This window comes from Adiantum capillus-veneris, chromosome 26 (assembly GCF_014529385.1).
Source record: "Adiantum capillus-veneris isolate H3 chromosome 26, ASM1452938v2, whole genome shotgun sequence".
In the NCBI taxonomy this organism is placed as follows: domain Eukaryota; kingdom Viridiplantae; phylum Streptophyta; class Polypodiopsida; order Polypodiales; family Pteridaceae; genus Adiantum; species Adiantum capillus-veneris.
The window spans coordinates 48,059,393-48,075,988 of NC_140956.1; positions in this window are offsets into that span (position 1 = coordinate 48,059,393).

Sequence of the window (16,596 nt, forward strand, 5' to 3'; positions counted from 1 at the left end):
ATCTATGCTCAATACAAAACAACTCATACTTTTTGGCTTTCTAAAAGAAACCTTAGTGTTGTGTTGGGCTAGGGAGATTTTCATTGTTTTCAGTGTATGATATGATGGGGACTTACTTTTCATTTCACATCCTCACATGTCTTTACTTTTCTTGCATATTATTGTTTTAGAATGCTAAAGTGAAGCTTCACCTTGCATAATTTTAGTAAATTTTACACACACACACATATATATGTTTTTTTTTGCATTCTATTGTTTTAGAATGCTAAAGTGATGCTTTATCTTGCATAATTCTAATAAATTTCATACACACACATATATTAATTAGTTCTTTTTATTTCACATTTGATTTCATAACTTCACATGGTTTTACATTTCTTGCATTGTATAACTTGATTCAAGTTAGTGTTAACGTTCAAGAAAGCATCTTTTATTAAGCGGCTGCTAGTCGAGTTTCCTCCTCACAAAGAAGAAAACCGGAAATACTAGCAAAAATTTTGAGATTTGTAAAATTTTTGGATGACTTTCTCACATATTTCATCGATTTTTCTTCCATTTACCATGGTTTGCAGCTAGCTAGTCTCGATTTTCAATCGGCTCAAGACTAAGCTGAGGCAATCCTTTCCCAAACACTGAAACCAATTTAATTCAACATAACAATTTTATCACTTTCTTATTGTTTTTGAAAGCCATCGTGACCCTTTCACTTGTTTTGCATTCTATTGTTTTAGAATGCTAAAGTGAAGCTTCACCTTGTATAATTCTAATAAATTCTATACACACACACACATATTAATTAGTTCTTTTTATTTCACCTTTCATTTCACAACTTCACATGGCTTTGCATTTCTTGCATTCTATAGCTTCATTCCAGTGAGTGTTAACGTTTGAGAAAGTCTCTTTTATTAAGCGGTTACTGGTTGAGTTTCCTTTTCACAAACAAGAAAACCAAAAATACTAGCAAAAATTTTGAGATTTGCAAAAAAAATTTACGCATATTTCATCAGTTTTTCTTTCGTTTACCATGGTTTGCAGCTAGCTAGTCTTGATTTTCAATTGGCTCAAGACTAAGCTGAGGCAATCCTTTCCCAAACACTGATACCAGTTTAATTCAACCTAACAATTTTATTACTTTCTTATTGTTTTTGAAAGCAGTCGTGACCATTTCACTTGTTTTCTCATTGAGTGTAACATGTCCGCCTATGAGGTGAGTGTAACAAGCCAGCTCCTAAGAGGCGTGCATGATGAGCAAGGAAGTTCTAGGTCATAGAGCAGAATGGCTTATTGCTTGAGCTTGATAATATGAAATGTTGGGGAAGGGACCACGCACTTGAGGAGTTGGAATATCCTTAGGGGGGAGAATTCGACAGCCTCACTTTTTTTTCGAGTTAATATAAATTCTTGCAACTCACAATTGTGACTATGGCAAAAAAAAAAAGATTTGGATTTGCTATGTATTGATTATGGGCTTCCATGTAAAAAGTCCAAATCTATGGACTAATATGTCCATAGCTACGATTATATTAGTCCAAATCTATGGACTAATAGGATAGAGGATCCAGTAAAAGGACGGGTCCCTTTTTAGGGACTCGTCGACCCCCAGATAATTAGGCAAATGTATGCCACATTAGAGGCATGGAAAACTGATTGCCTGCGTGGTTAGCTTGGCTATAGGAACATCGTCATCTGATCATGTGATCGAGCCTAGTTGGCATTGCCGACTCTAATTACCCCCCTCATTTGTATTTCCTATGGTGCCTCTTTTTTTAACACAAGTTTTCATAATCTGCACCGATCTTCGCCTCTGGATCTTTGTTTCGACTGCCGTTTTTTGTTGGAGATTCCTACTGCGGATCACGTTCATTTGCCCCCATCCACGCTCGAAATGCTGTAGCAAAGCGCATGCAATTGATGGTGCAACTTTAGCGCCTCTAAATTGGCTCCTCTACCCTATGTGCAGAGCTACGATCTATTGCCTTTGTATGAATTTCAAAAGTCTCTATAGTGTCTCCATGGCTCGGTCTGAGCATGGATCAGTTGATGTGGTTAATATAATATGTCAAATCACCCTCTTTGGGTGAGTACTACTAAAGACCAAGCAAGCTCCACAAGCGAAGAAAAACATCGAAGTAACAATGAGAAGTGGGTTCCTTCCTTTGGATAAAAATTAAAGACAGGATCCTTGAAAAAAGGGAAAATTATCAAAATACCCCTCTAATTTGTGGAAATTTCCAAAATACCCTTGTATCTATTTTGGTCGGATTGTTCAACATCAATTGAGAGTGAGTGCGAAAGAGGTGGATCTCTCCCACCTACCTCAAGAAGTTTTGGAAAAATTCTCACAGTATTTTGCACATTGTGACTTACCTCAACATCATGAGCTTCTATGAGAGAGGCGTCGCATACCTAGCTAGGTATGCGGTGCCTCTCGAGCAGAAGCTCATAAACACTGAGAAAGAGTCCGTTTTCCTACATGAGAAAATCTCTAAACCTTCTTGTGTACGGACGCCCAACACACACACAGATAGAGAGAGGTAAAAGGTTTTGTCGCCCAAGATGCACAACCCCATGCATATTTTAAAAAAACAAGGTGAGGACTCACGATGGCCTGTTGAAGGTAAGGGGGAAGGAAAGATTTATCAAAAGTAGGTCTTAATCAGTGTTGCAGTTGTATTGTTTTAATATAAAATTGCATTATCCATATACACACACAATTACACACTAGCGGTTCCAGAACGACTTACTGGTTGATTTGACTCCCACCATTGTTTTAAACGACAGATTATATTATAAACACCTTATCTAATGTCTTGTTATTTAAGGACTTCTTTTTTAATGCCTTCATAAAAAAAGGTAGGTTTAATAAGCATAAGTACATAAATATATATATGTGTGTGTGTGCGCACGTGTGCGTGTGTGTATATATCTATGTATGTATGTATATGTATGTATAGAATTTACTAGAATTATGTAAGGTGAAGCTTCACTTTATCATACTAAAAGAATAGAATTAAAAAGAAGTCAAGCAATGTGAGATGCAAAATGAAAGGTGAAATAAAATCCATTTAATATTATAAAATTTAAATAACGTTTAAGGTAAGTTTCAATCGCAAGTGAAAACATTGAAAGTATGTCTAACTCCACTCTCAGATAAGGCTTTTTTTTAAAGACAAAAATCAATGTGGTAATCTATACTCTTTATAATATAGCTTAAAAATTTCAGTTGTCTCATTTTGGTGTAGCTTGAAAGCTCGGATAATTTGCAACTTTCAATGTTTGAATTTAATAAAAAAGTCGACTGTACTTTTCCTTTTGAAAGCAGACTTTACCTTTCCTTTTGAATGCCATTTAAAAGAAGGTTAAGCTTTTCTTTTTGGAGGCCAATAGCCATAATGAGTATAGAAGTTAAAAATTTAAGGAGTTGTTCATATAGGCAAATTTTAAAAAATTATTCTTATTGATACTAGCAAAATTTTATCAGTTTACTTCAAGGAAAACTTGGAATCTAGCTAGGTTCTTGCAATTTCAACCTCTTAAAAATATATTAAATCCAAGTTTGTATCAAACATTGATCTCAAATAGCCCCAAAATGGAAAGACACCTGTGTGTATGTGTGCACGCACGCGCATGAGTGAGAGAGAGAGAGAGAGAGAGAGAGAGGGGAAAGGGGGGGGAAGGGGCTCAAAGAGAGTTCCATTTTTTTTTTCTAATTGAAATAATCTTAAAGTAAATAAGGGATACACGAAAACTTTTTTTGTTTTTAACTCAAAATTTGAAGAATTGATGGTATTTATACTATAACTTGCAAAATTTTACTGGTTTTCTTCAAGGTAAACTTGGAATATATCTAGGATTTTATAATTTTAGCTGGTCAAAAATACAATAAACCTTAGTTTTGCAATCTGGGATTTTATAAATTTAGATGGTTAAAAATACAAGCCTTGGTTTTTTGCAAACACAGATTTTGAATAGCCCCAAATTGGAATGGAGAGAGAGAGAGAGAGAGAGAGAGAGAGTCCCCAACAACCTGGCAGCCATTCAAAAGCAATTATATATTGTTTCAAGAAAAATGGAATCAATTCCATGATAAAATTCTTCATCTACTTAGAAGAATTGTCATATTTATACTCTTTATAATGCAGCTTAAAATTTTGAAGGAAGGAGAGAGCCTCCACTTGTCACACTCTGGTTCACTTCAAAAAATACCTTTGGAAACATTTCATTTGAAATGCAAAAGTGAAGAGTTAAGTACTTAGATGGTAAACAAGTGATAAAATGACAAGGCCTGCCATTAAGAAGAGCAGTGGAAGGTAAAGACAAGTATTGCAAGTTAAATATGTACAATAATTCCCAGTTTCCAAGTCGAAGTTAATTTACAGCCGATTCAATACTAAAGCCTGCAAAATTTTACCGTTTCTCTTCCAATGCAAACTCGAAATCAAACAAGGATTTGGCCATCTTACTCGAGTCAAGTTTCAAAACCTGGTTTGTTGTTGCAAATGAATGAAAACATCCACATTTTTCTTTTCATTTTCTTTCTCTAGATATTGAGTGTTTTTTTATAAAATTATCTCTTTATATTTTTTGTGTAAATTGGGTTGGAGTGTGAGCAATAGCTTGGATAGAGTGGATGTGTATCCAGGGTTTGCATCGAAGGAGGGAGAGACATGGAGAGTAGATATATTAGATCTATTGCAGAGTAGCAATGCAAAGCTAGTGGTCGCAAACGACAACATGATATTATAGGCAGTGGCAGTAGTGTTGTAGTGGAATAGAGAGCAATTGTTTGGTGGGTCCAAACACAATTGTATACGTAGTGGTGGCAGCATTCTAGTATAATAGAGGGCAAATGACGAGAGTGGACTGGAGACGGACATGTGGACCCAAGCTGGATCATTGGATATCGATGACCAACAATGGACAAGGGGGAGGAGAGCATCATCGAATATGCTACATGCTAGCATGCAAAAATGTACGCACAACGTCTTGGCTCCATCAGGCATGTGAGATGGTCGGGGGCCATTAGATAGGTAGAGCAGAGGGTTTACGAAACTACAAGTAGCAGAGATCGCCATCTTGATGGCAGTGGGTGAATGTTCATGGAATCCTTGTGGTTAAGGTGAAGCCAATGGGTAGAGAAAAGGTGGCCACTTAGTAGGGTGTAGGTGGGGTTGCGCAAAATGGTGGAGAGACTAGCTACAGCTGCTCAAGGAAAAAGGCACAATTGAGACGATGATCATAGAAGATAGCAATCAGGATGAGGAGTGGTGCTAGGTTCAAGGATGGACGTCGACAGGTGAAGGGACGACCATGGAGCTAGAAAAGACGATGAGGGAGTAGGGTAGGGGATACCAACTAGAGAAAATTTGAAAAATAATGGGAATGTGCAATTATGTTTTTCTCAAGCATTTGTTAAAAGACTCTATGTCTTACTAGTTATAGAAGATGGCATGCCAAAAAAAGTAAGTTGTAGCATGTCATGTTTGGTGGTGCTCTAATCAATATGGCACTTGCAAGGCATGAGGAGTCTAGAGCCATCTCTCTCTCTCTCTCTCTCTCTCTCTCTCTCTCTCTCTCTCTCTCTCTCTCTCTCTCTCTCTCTCTCTCTCTTTAATGTTGGAGAAGATGTCTTGCTTGTGGTTAATCTGAGAGGTTGTTGTAGAAGACGTATTACTTGGGGTGTTGTCTGCGTAATTCCACATGCCTTCAAGGTAGAAGCAAAGGTGATTGCAATTTGCATGCTAAAGGAGAGGAGAGGGGCACCGATAGAGCGGCAAGGAAGTGAAGGGACGTATGGAGGAGAGGCCACCATAGAGTGGTTCCCTCAAGTGGCTAGAGGAGTGGCCAAGGGAAGAGGGAGAGAGCACGAGGGGTCAAATCGAGAGACTGCACCAAGGCACATCAAGGAATCTGCCGAGTATTAGGTTTGTTTTTTAAAAGTCTTGCCCTTAATTGAGCGAGCATGGCTTTATACACAAAAAAAAGGGATTTCGGGTTGGAAATTTGAGAGGAAAGGAATCGCATAAGAGATGATTCTCTCTCTCTTGAAGAACAAGTTTGAGTTCAACTCTCCTGGTCGGATAGATCTTTAAGGTCTCTTGGGATATTTTCCTACCATGTTAAAATTCTCTCTCTCTCTCTCTCTCTCTCTCTCTCTCTCTCTCTCTCTCTCTCTCTCTCTCTCTCTCTCTCTCTCTCTCTCTCTCTCTCGCGGTAGGGCTTTGTACCTCTGTGCACAAGGCAAACCTGCAATCTTGTAGGGTGCCTCGATATCTGGCAAACCCGCAACCTTGGAGGGTTCCTATCTCCGTCTTAGTGGTCATTTTTCCCGTTAGACGGAGATATGAACTCAATAGAAGCAGCATAAGGTGAATAAGGTTGGGCGACCGCAGGAAGGGAATAGTATGCAGCCGGTTGGAAGGGATGCAAGAAGGGAGTGATCGGGATGCATGTAGGAAGGCGACAGTATATTGCAGGGCTCTTCTTTGGTTGATTGTGTAGCTAGAGGAGAGTTCTGGACGTCTGGCTGCAGTGTAGTGCAGTGCCGGCCTCACCTGAGCTAGCATTAGTGGACATCCCTCTGGTAAGCTGCTGCTTTTATGGGACATCTGATGCCTCTGCAATTAATGAGCCGGACAATGGCAGCACCCACCCAAGATCAGGGATTTTAATTACGCGATGACGCATTTTGTTAAATGTTAATTATTGTTGTTACTATCACTATTTTTTTCATGTTAATAACATATCTAATGTCATGACCTACGAAAGCCGATAGAAAACGTAGAACCGGCGGGGCAACATACAATCCCGGCACGCCCGGCGGGCATATTATCAGGCCCGGCGGGCCTAGCGGGCAAAGCAAGAATCCCGCCGGCCCCGTCATGTACCCCCTCCATATTTGGCGGCTCTATATAACCCTGTAGTAGACAGCACATCACATCACCGCTTCCTCTAAATTTGATCATCCTTTAAAATTTAGAAGAAAAACTAAAGGTAAAAGAATGAATAGTCTTTAAAAAGAATTAAAACTTAATGTAACTCTGATCATGGATAATTAGTTCTTTTTTGGACTGAACTGATTCTTGAAAGGAGGTAGAAAGGTGAATCTTTGGGTCAGTATCTCTCCATTTGGGATGGACTAATCTCATGTTTGGTTCACCGTTATATTTGCTATATTGATTAGAACTTCTATCATGGGTCATTAGTTCTTTTTTGGACTGAACAGATTCTTGAAAAGAGATAGAAAGGTGAATCTTTGGGTCGATATCTCTACTTTTGGGATGGACTGATCACATGTTTGATTCACCATTGTATTTGCTTGCTATTCCGATTAGAGCTCCAATCATGGGTCATTAGTTCTTTTTTGGACTGGACTTATTCATGAAAGGAGGTAGGAAGGTGAATCTTTGGGTCGATATCTCTACTTTTGGGATGGACTGATCACATGTTTGATTCACCGCTGTATTTGCTTGTTATTTCGATTAGAGCTCCAATCATGGGTCATTAGTTCTTTTTTGGACTGGACTGATTCATGAAAGGGGTAGGAAGGTGAATCTTTGGGTCGATATCTCTACTTTTGGGATGGACTAATCACATATTTGATTCACCGTGTATTTGCTTGCTCATTTTGAGTAGATTGAGGTTTATTCCCTTCAGGCTTCACTACTATGCTTGTCTGTGATATTGATTATAACACTAATGTTTGGTTTGAATAATACTTGAAAGAAGAGATAGCATATTGAGCTATGTTTATTGGTATTGCAGGCATCCAATAAGTATGTCTTCCACTGGGAATGTGAGCGGTGATGTTGGTGTCTCAAGCCTGGCTTCCTTGAGGAGACCTCCTACCTCGATGCCAGGTCCTGCTTCGTAGGGCACCACTTTGCAGGGCAAGCGAAAGGCAGGTGGAAAAAGTCCAGGACCCGAGTGGAATTTTTCCACAAATTTAAATAAGTATCAAGATTGGAAATGTAACTTTTGTGGCGAAGAGAAATCTGGAGGAGCACCAAGAATAAGGGATCATGTGCTAGGTGGCAATACCAGAATCCAAGGAGGAAAGTGCAAGGGTTTAGATGCAGAAGAAGCAGCTATGCGCTTAAAAGCTTTAATTGGTAAGCTAATTTCCACGAGCAAAAGATCAAAACTCTCTACTTTCGACCATCACACCCCGGTATCGATAAGATCAAACCAGTATGAGGGATCATTGGGTGTAACGCCCACCAATGGAAGCACTCAAAGCAGGGAACCAACTTCTCATATCGATGGAACTACACCTCCAAACCATGGATCTCCTGACTTTCAGGTAGGATCGTCAAAAAGTAGACAGGTTAGCTTACAGTCGAGCTTCAAAACGCTTGCCTTAAAAGAAGCACAACTTGCACTAGCTAAAGCCGTCTATTTCACTGGGGGATCATTGGCCATTGTCACCCGTGATGCCTGGAAGTCAGCTTGGAAACGCATTGGGGAGTATGGTGCTGGATTTACCCCTCCAACATATCACCATATGAGAAACCAACTGTTGGATAAATGTTACACAAGCACACAACAGGATATTCAAAGGGTAATATTAAATGCAACAGAACAATCTGGATACACCATAGTTAGTGATGGTTGGTCCAACGTTCAAAGGCGGCCATTGATCAACATCATGCTTGTATGTCCTCGTGGTGAATGTTTTATCAAAGATGTGGATAGCTCTGGTCAAATAAAGTCTGGCAGTTTTATAGCTGACATCATTGGCGACGCAGTTGAGGAACTTGGAAAAGAAAATGTTGTCTAAGTAATCATGGACAATGCCAAAAATTGCAAGGCTACAGGTAGGATACTTGAAAGTCGCTTCTCTCACCTATATTGTGCTGGTTGCAGTACACACAGCTTGAACTTGGTATTGCAAGATTGGTACAAGAGGGAGGACATAGAGTGGTTCAAATGGATAGTAGACAATTCTTGCTCAATAGTCAAGTTTGTTTTGAAGCGTCAGAGGGTTCTTGACATGTACCGTCAGAGGATGTCTACTATGTTAAAACCGCCATGCGAAACTAGATTTTGCACCAACTACTATACGGTAGAATCACTAATAAAAAATAAGAATGCTGTGATGGAGACATTTGTTTGTGCCACTTTTTCAGAATGAGAGGCTGGTCAAAGGGAGAAGATAAAAAGCAAAATAGGGGTGATCAGAGATCTACTAGCTGATCGCCACTTCTGGGATGATGTGGTGGATGTGCACAATGTCATGATGCCAGTTATGCTCGCATTACGCCAACTGGATTCTGCCTTGCCTAACATAGGTAAGGTGTGGATGGCTTGGTGGACTGTTCAAGAAAGCCTTGCAAATCTAGAGGAGCCCCAGGAGCCAATTGTGAAGCCTTGGAAGACACCATTCACTCAAAAGAGGAGAGAAAGTTTGAGAAAGTATGTGCATGGTCGATGGGTTGGAGCACATAGTCCACTACACAGCGTAGCTTTCTTATTGGATCCAGAGTATTGGGCAATGGAAATAGACAAACTTGATGAGGAGGTGCTGGAAGACTTTTATGATGTGATAGGCAAGTTTTATGATGATCCATAAGATCACCTAAAGTTCCCCCACTGAAGTAGGGGAATATCAAGAACCATGTCAATGTTACAGAGTGTGCAATACTCCTCACAATCCCTCTATGGTTGAGATCTACCCCACTTTCTGATGCAAAGATTTTCCACTGATGCTTGGCATGTCCTTTGAACTCCTTGGCACAGTAAGTATTCGTTGCAAGAATGAAACTGATCCCTTTGATTTGAACTTGCCACCCTGTGCCATAAGCCCCTGACCCAAGTTTCTTGATCTTCTTAATGGACTTATTTGGAATGCCCAAAGTCATACTACATTCAGAATTGTATATACTGCTCTCCAGGTGACTAGCAGAAGCAGTAGAACCCGATGTTCCCTCAATGGCAGCCTCCTCAATAAACGGTTCTCCAACTTGGCTACTCCCCATAACTCTGGTGATAGCCATTCACATTTTCTTGCTTAGGCCAAACTGTGTGTCTATGTGGGATGCTCGCCTTGACCTCTCCTCTTCAGCTCTCCATCTCGCGTTCCAATGCTCTAGCTTACCCTTGTCTACTTCTTGAGGGCATTCCTCTTTCAAATCAGAGGCCACCTTGGGCAAATTGCCCACCCAACTGCTCAGTAATGAGATTATTGATTCGGTTGTTTTGTCTGGATATAACAACAACATTTTGCGGGCAATCTCACTGTATAATGATTGAAATCTAGACTCATCTGCAACAATTTGCGCTATATCGTCGGGATCTAGTGCACTGACGATTGTAATCAACAATTGCCTAATTTTCTTTTTGAACTCTATCATTGAAGTAGCAGAAGGATCCATTTTGCCTGCAATGGTATTATTGCAAACAACACATTGTGAAATATAACTATGTGCCATTGCATTTAAATCTTTTCTACGTGAAAGAAAAAGTGCAGTATAGACCATAGATCTCGTACGCTGTTGCAGTGACACACCTAATCGCAATTGCAACCATGTGCCAATGCCTCACTGTACAACAACTTACAAACAGATGCTCCTGTCATTCTAGCAGCAACACACCTAGTCGTAATTGCAACCATGTGCCGAAGCATGAATGACTGGGAGCAACATAAAACATAGTCACCCTACGCTTTTGCAATGACACACCTAGCCGCAATTGCAACCAGATGCCAGTGCATCCACGCACGGTGACTTCTTTCAAACAGATGCTCCTGTCATTCTAGCAGCAACACACCTAGTCGCAATTGTAACCATGTGCCGAAGCATGAATGACTGGGAGCAAGATAAAACACAGTCACCCTACGCTTTTGCAATGACACACCTAGCCGCAATTGCAACCATGTGCCAGTGCATCCACGCACGGTGACTTCTTCCAAACAAATGCTCGTGTCATTCTAGCAGCAACACACCTAGTCGCAATTGCAACCATGTGCCGAAGCATGAATGATTGGGAGCAACATAAAACATAGTCATCCTACGCTTTTGCAATGACACACCTAGTCGCAATTGCAACCATGTGCCAGTGCATCCACACACGATGTCTTCTTTCAAGATTCAAGAATATGAAGCATTATGAAATTATTTGAGCACACATTCATGCATTAGATGCTACCGTCAATCTAGCAGCAACACACCTAGTCACAATTGCAACCATGTGCTGAAGCATGAATGACGGGAAGCAACATAAAACATAGTCATCTTGCGTTTTTGCAATGACACACCTAGACGCAATTGCAACCATGTGCCAGTGCATCCACGCACGGTGACTTCTTTCAAACAGATGCTCCTGTCATTCTAGCAGCAACACACCTAGTCGCATTTGCAACCATGTGCCGAAGCATGAATGACTGGGAGCAACATAAAACATAATCACCCTAGCTTGTGCAATGACACACCTAGCCGCAATTGCAACCATGTGCCAGTGCATTCACGCACGGTTACTTCTTTCAAACAAATGCTCCTGTCATTCTAGCAGCAACACACCTAGTTGCAATTGCAACCATATGCCAAAGCATGAATGACTGGGAGCAATATAAAACATAATCATCGTACGCTTTTGCACCTAGCCGCAATTGCAACCATGTGCCAGTGCATCCACGTACGATGATTTGATAAAAGAAATTTTATACCTTTAAGTTTTAACGCAAAAAACTCAAAAAAACATCAATAAAATAAGGAAGGGATTAAAAAATTATTGCTACACTGCTTTGAGAATGTGGAAAGCTGCCAAAAAGTTTGGTGAAGAAGACTTTTCAATGTACCTCCTTTGTGAAAAAGACAAGCACCGGTGTCGCCTTTATATAGCCACGGCGGGCCCGGCGGGAAAACTGATTTACCCAGCGGGCCCGGCGGGCTAACAACTTAGCCCGGCGGGCATCTCGCCGGTCTCCAAGTCTCCTTGGAGGTCAAAAAAGATGAATGTCAATTAACATAATATTTGTTATTTTGCATTTCTATTGTTATTAACCTTAAATTATAGTGTGATCACGTCATTTTGAAATCCCTGCCCAAGATACTTCCCTTTATGCAACCTTAATAAATGGGTTGGGTCTTTGAGGCCTTTATAGTCGCTGCAAATTCTGCACTATGGTCTCTGCTGTAGCAGATGATGTCTTTTTGAACAAGCAGAAAATTGTGCTGACTCAATCAAGAGGCGCTTGTAGGTAAAGAAACATCAGTACATATAAATGTACTTCCAAGTTCGGAGGCTACTAGTGGGTGGGACTCCCAGGGCCCATCATCATCAACAACATTCTCACATGGATTGTGTGCGTGTCTTTGAACAAGCTCAAAAAAAAGTGCTTCTAAACCTGAGAGATGGATTAGCACAAAATAAACACATGAAATTAAGGGCTTCGGCCACTATGCAAATAAGTATATTCTTCAGTTGATAATTAAGTAACAAAAATTTTATATGGTGAGAGCTTAAGTAAATTATTGTAAGCGAATATTAGCACCTGAAAACTTATTGAAGCCCAGCATGAGGTTGGTGAAGGAGCAGTTTGCGAGAGAGGGTGGCAAAGAGCCGAAGAAATAGTTGTTCCCTAGCACTAAGTCGTTGAGGCGCAAGGCAAAGGCGCAGTTGAGGAGGATATTGGGTAGAGGAGAACCAGAGAACTAGTTCCCCTCCAGCTGAGATAGCAGACCGAACTCTGCAAGGAGGGAGCCTGAGAGAGTCCAAGTATTTACGATGCTAAAGAAGGTAAGGTTGCAACAAGAAAACGGTAGAGCAGTCACAATATTCACCCCTTGCAATATGTTGTAGCTTAAGTGCAGGTGCTTCAACGTGGCAGAGAGGATACTGCCAGCGCTGCACCAACTGTCCACTATCCCCGACAGATTGTTGTGGGAGAGATCCAGGCCCTGTAGAGAGGGGAAGGAGAGAAGTTACTCTAGAGCAGCGCGCATGTGTCTCAGTTGTCGGACATCGAAAGGGTATGGAGGGAAGGGAAGGTGTGACCCGTTTGTAGGATAGACAGCTGTTACGGAAGTGAGCCACAAAGGCCGAGACTGTCCAGCTAGAGGTGTTGTAGGGAGCGTGTGCTGCAGCCTGCTCGAGCTGTTGGTCATAATAAGAATAGTGGAGTCTGGACGGCTGATATTGCTGAGATGAGCATGTACACACACACACATGCATGCATGCACATCATTCCAGGCCACCATATGTGCATGAAGCCTGGACATTACTCCAAGCACCCACATATTATACCTAACCTAAAACTGTTCTGATCATGGCAAAGAGCCAATATGGGCGATCTCTCCCCTCTGTCAGCTTGTCCATGGGACCCGTCGCCTACTCTCTCTCTCTCTCTCTCTCTCTCTCTCTCTCTCTCTCTCTCTCTCTCTCTCTCTCTCTAGAGCTCTAGCTCTAATCCTAGCTCTCGCTTGGACTAGAGAAAGATTATATCTAACTACTCACGAACATTGAAGGAAATGTGGCCTTTATTTCCATTTTTTTTAAAAAAAAATACCTTCCTCCGTCTAGTTGGTTGCCACTAGCTACGAGCCTTTCTATGCCAACACTTAACTAACAGAGGTGACTACTAAAATGAGCATTCACTCCATATTTCAAAACTCAAGACATGTACATTATTAGATTTACACACTCTTCATTTAAATGAGTGCCCACTATCTTATTCCAACCAATCAGCATTTTTTGCCCATCAAAAATTGCTTAAAAATACAACTCAAACTTTTTTCTATTTTAGTCAGCAAAAAGAGAAGGCATCACTATAGCCTTTGCCCTTTGGGCAGGCCAAAAATGAAAAGACTTTTTGATTGATTGATTGTTGACAATGTAAAGTCAAAAGATTAGAACTTAGTCTTGGTAATTCAAAGTCAAAAAAGTAGTACTCTATCTACATTTATATTATTTACAGTTCTTGGGAAGGCCATGGAGTTTCACTTCTGTCCTCAAATGTCAAGGGTGACCACTAACTACTTCTTTTCTGAAAGCCATTTGAAGAGTAGCTCTACTTTGCATTTTGAAGGCCATGAAGAACTCCCCTCTACGTGTCGCCCAATTAACCTCTCTCAACACGCTTGCACAATGAACCTCTCTTAACACGCTTTCACAGTGGTAAATGATCTTCAATCTCAGCACATCCGTGTTAGTGTGTGTGTGTGTGTGTGTGTGTGTGTGTGTGTGTGTGTGTGTGTGTGTGAGAGAGAGAGAGAGAGAGAGAGAGAGAGAGAGAGAGAGACCCGTTGCAGATGTGTGTATGAGAGATAGAGTTGGCGTGCCATTTGTTGTGGTATTGGAGCATTGGGGAGGTCTTCCACATTTGCATTACATTAATGAAGTACAATGAGATCAACAATTTATCCATGGGAGTCTAATAATTTGTTGTGGATGTCTTAGACACATTGTGTGTGTACATGTGCGTGTGTGTGCGTGCGTGCATGTGTGTGTGTGTGTATGTGTGTGTGTGTGTGTGTGTGTGTGTGTGTGTGTGTGAGAGAGAGAGAGAGAGAGAGAGAGAGAGAGAGAGAGAGAACCATTCTATACTTTTATGTGTGGATGAGTGTGCTAAGAAATAGAGAATGGTCCATGCGAATCATGCTATGTGTGTGTGTGTGTGTGTGTGTGTGTATGTGTGTGTGTGTGTGTGTGTGTGTGTGTGTGTGTGTGTGTGTGTGAGAGAGAGAGAGAGAGAGAGAGAGAGAGAGAGAGGGCTCTCCCACCGGAACTAGAGTCAGAGGGAAGGGAGAATAAACATTGGTCTTACATCAACAATCGATGAATTTTGCAATCCAGAATCGAGAATTGACAATTGACATCTACAGAATTGAGAATCGATGTAATAAAAAAAGTTTGATCCAATGAATCCAAGGCAAACAGCGTGTATACCCAAGGCATGAGCGGACCTCAACAAATGGCAAAGGCGAAAAATGGGAGGCAACTCCAACAACTCTTCAATATTTTTGAAGGTTTTTACGCTACATTTTTGTGAGCTTTGTGGTTTCCTTCAGGTTGACTTAGAATTTAAAAGTAAATCTCAAAATTTGTAGGTGGGATTACACATAGCCTAGATTTTTTCAACTGCTTAAAGGCAAATTAGAATTTTTGAGGCAAATCATAAAAAATTGTAAGAGGCATTACACTAAATCGAGTTGAGGCGCAATGTTTTTTCCCAAAAACATGAAAAACTAAGGTATGAGAAATTTTAGGCGTAACTTTATTATATTTGAAGGCTATTACACTGAATTTTTTAATACTTTGCACGTATAGAGATAATTTTCTAAAATTTGTAGGTGAGATTACATTAGATCTAGGTTTTTTCGAGCATTTGTCTATATATGATTTTTCCCAAAACAAGAAAAAGATAAAAATTTACTATAAAATTTGAAGGATTTTGCACTAAACTTCTTTGTTTGCACTTTGTAGATTCTCTAAACTTTGATTTAGGTTTTATGAACTTTGTAGTTTCTTTGAACTTTGGAGGTGGTCTTTCAATTTAAAAGTTTAAAAGTTATGGTTGTGATGTTAAGTGTCATTCTTTTTGCATCCATGGCTCAATTGGAGGATGTCGATGTTGTATTTTTTATGTTTCTAATTCAGTATCATTGAGTGAGTGCTGCTGAAAACAAAAAAAATTAAAAAATTAGAGGTAAATCTTGAAATTTGTAGGTGGAATTACACTAAACCTATGATTTTTTTGCAACATTGTGGGTGTCCTAATCTTCAATTTACATTTTACAAGTGTGTGGCCCGTCCGAGAGAGAGAGAGAGAGAGAGAGAGAGAGAGAGAGAGAGATGCCCCTTTCCTTGGCACCCAATCCATTCTCTCTCTTTCTTTGCCTTGGCCTCCACACACACCCCCCCCAAAAGCCCTTTCCTTATGTCACATGGCAGGGGCCTCCGAGGTGCATAAGATATAGTTGAAAAATTTGTAGGTGGGATTGCACTAAACCTAGGTTTTTCTGGAGCACTTGGGTACAGAATAGTTTTCTACTATTACTCAATAGTCCATTATGTATACTCTTTATAATGAACCTCAAAAAATTAGAGGAAGGAGAGGGTCTCCACATGTCGCATTTTTGGTTGATTTGCATGGCCCATTGGATCAATGCCGATATTAAGATGTTGAGTCCCAGCCTTTAAAAATTGCATAAAGTAGTTGAGATTGCAACTCCATCCTTTCCCAACGACCTGCAATAGTCAAATTTGTGAGTCTGACAAGTTGTTGTCAATCTGTGTGTGTGTGTGTGTGTGTGGGTGTGTGTGTGTGTGTGTGTGTGTGTGTGTGTGTGTGTGTGAGAGAGAGAGAGAGAGAGAGAGAGAGAGAGAGAGAACATAGAATATGAAAATCCAATCTTTTTCAACAACATACAGATTATAGTAGCCAAAATTGTGCACCTAATAGTTTGCATGTATGTGTACACGCTCTGTGTGTGCGTGCGTCACTGTTACTGTGTGTGTGTGTGTGTTTGAGAGAGAGAGAGGGACTTTTCTTGGCAACTTGGTAGCCCACCAAAATGACTACGAATCATCAAAACCTATTTACCTCCAACCAAGTGAGAGTCATAAGAAGCCCATATATTGGCAAGCCATGGTTTTGAT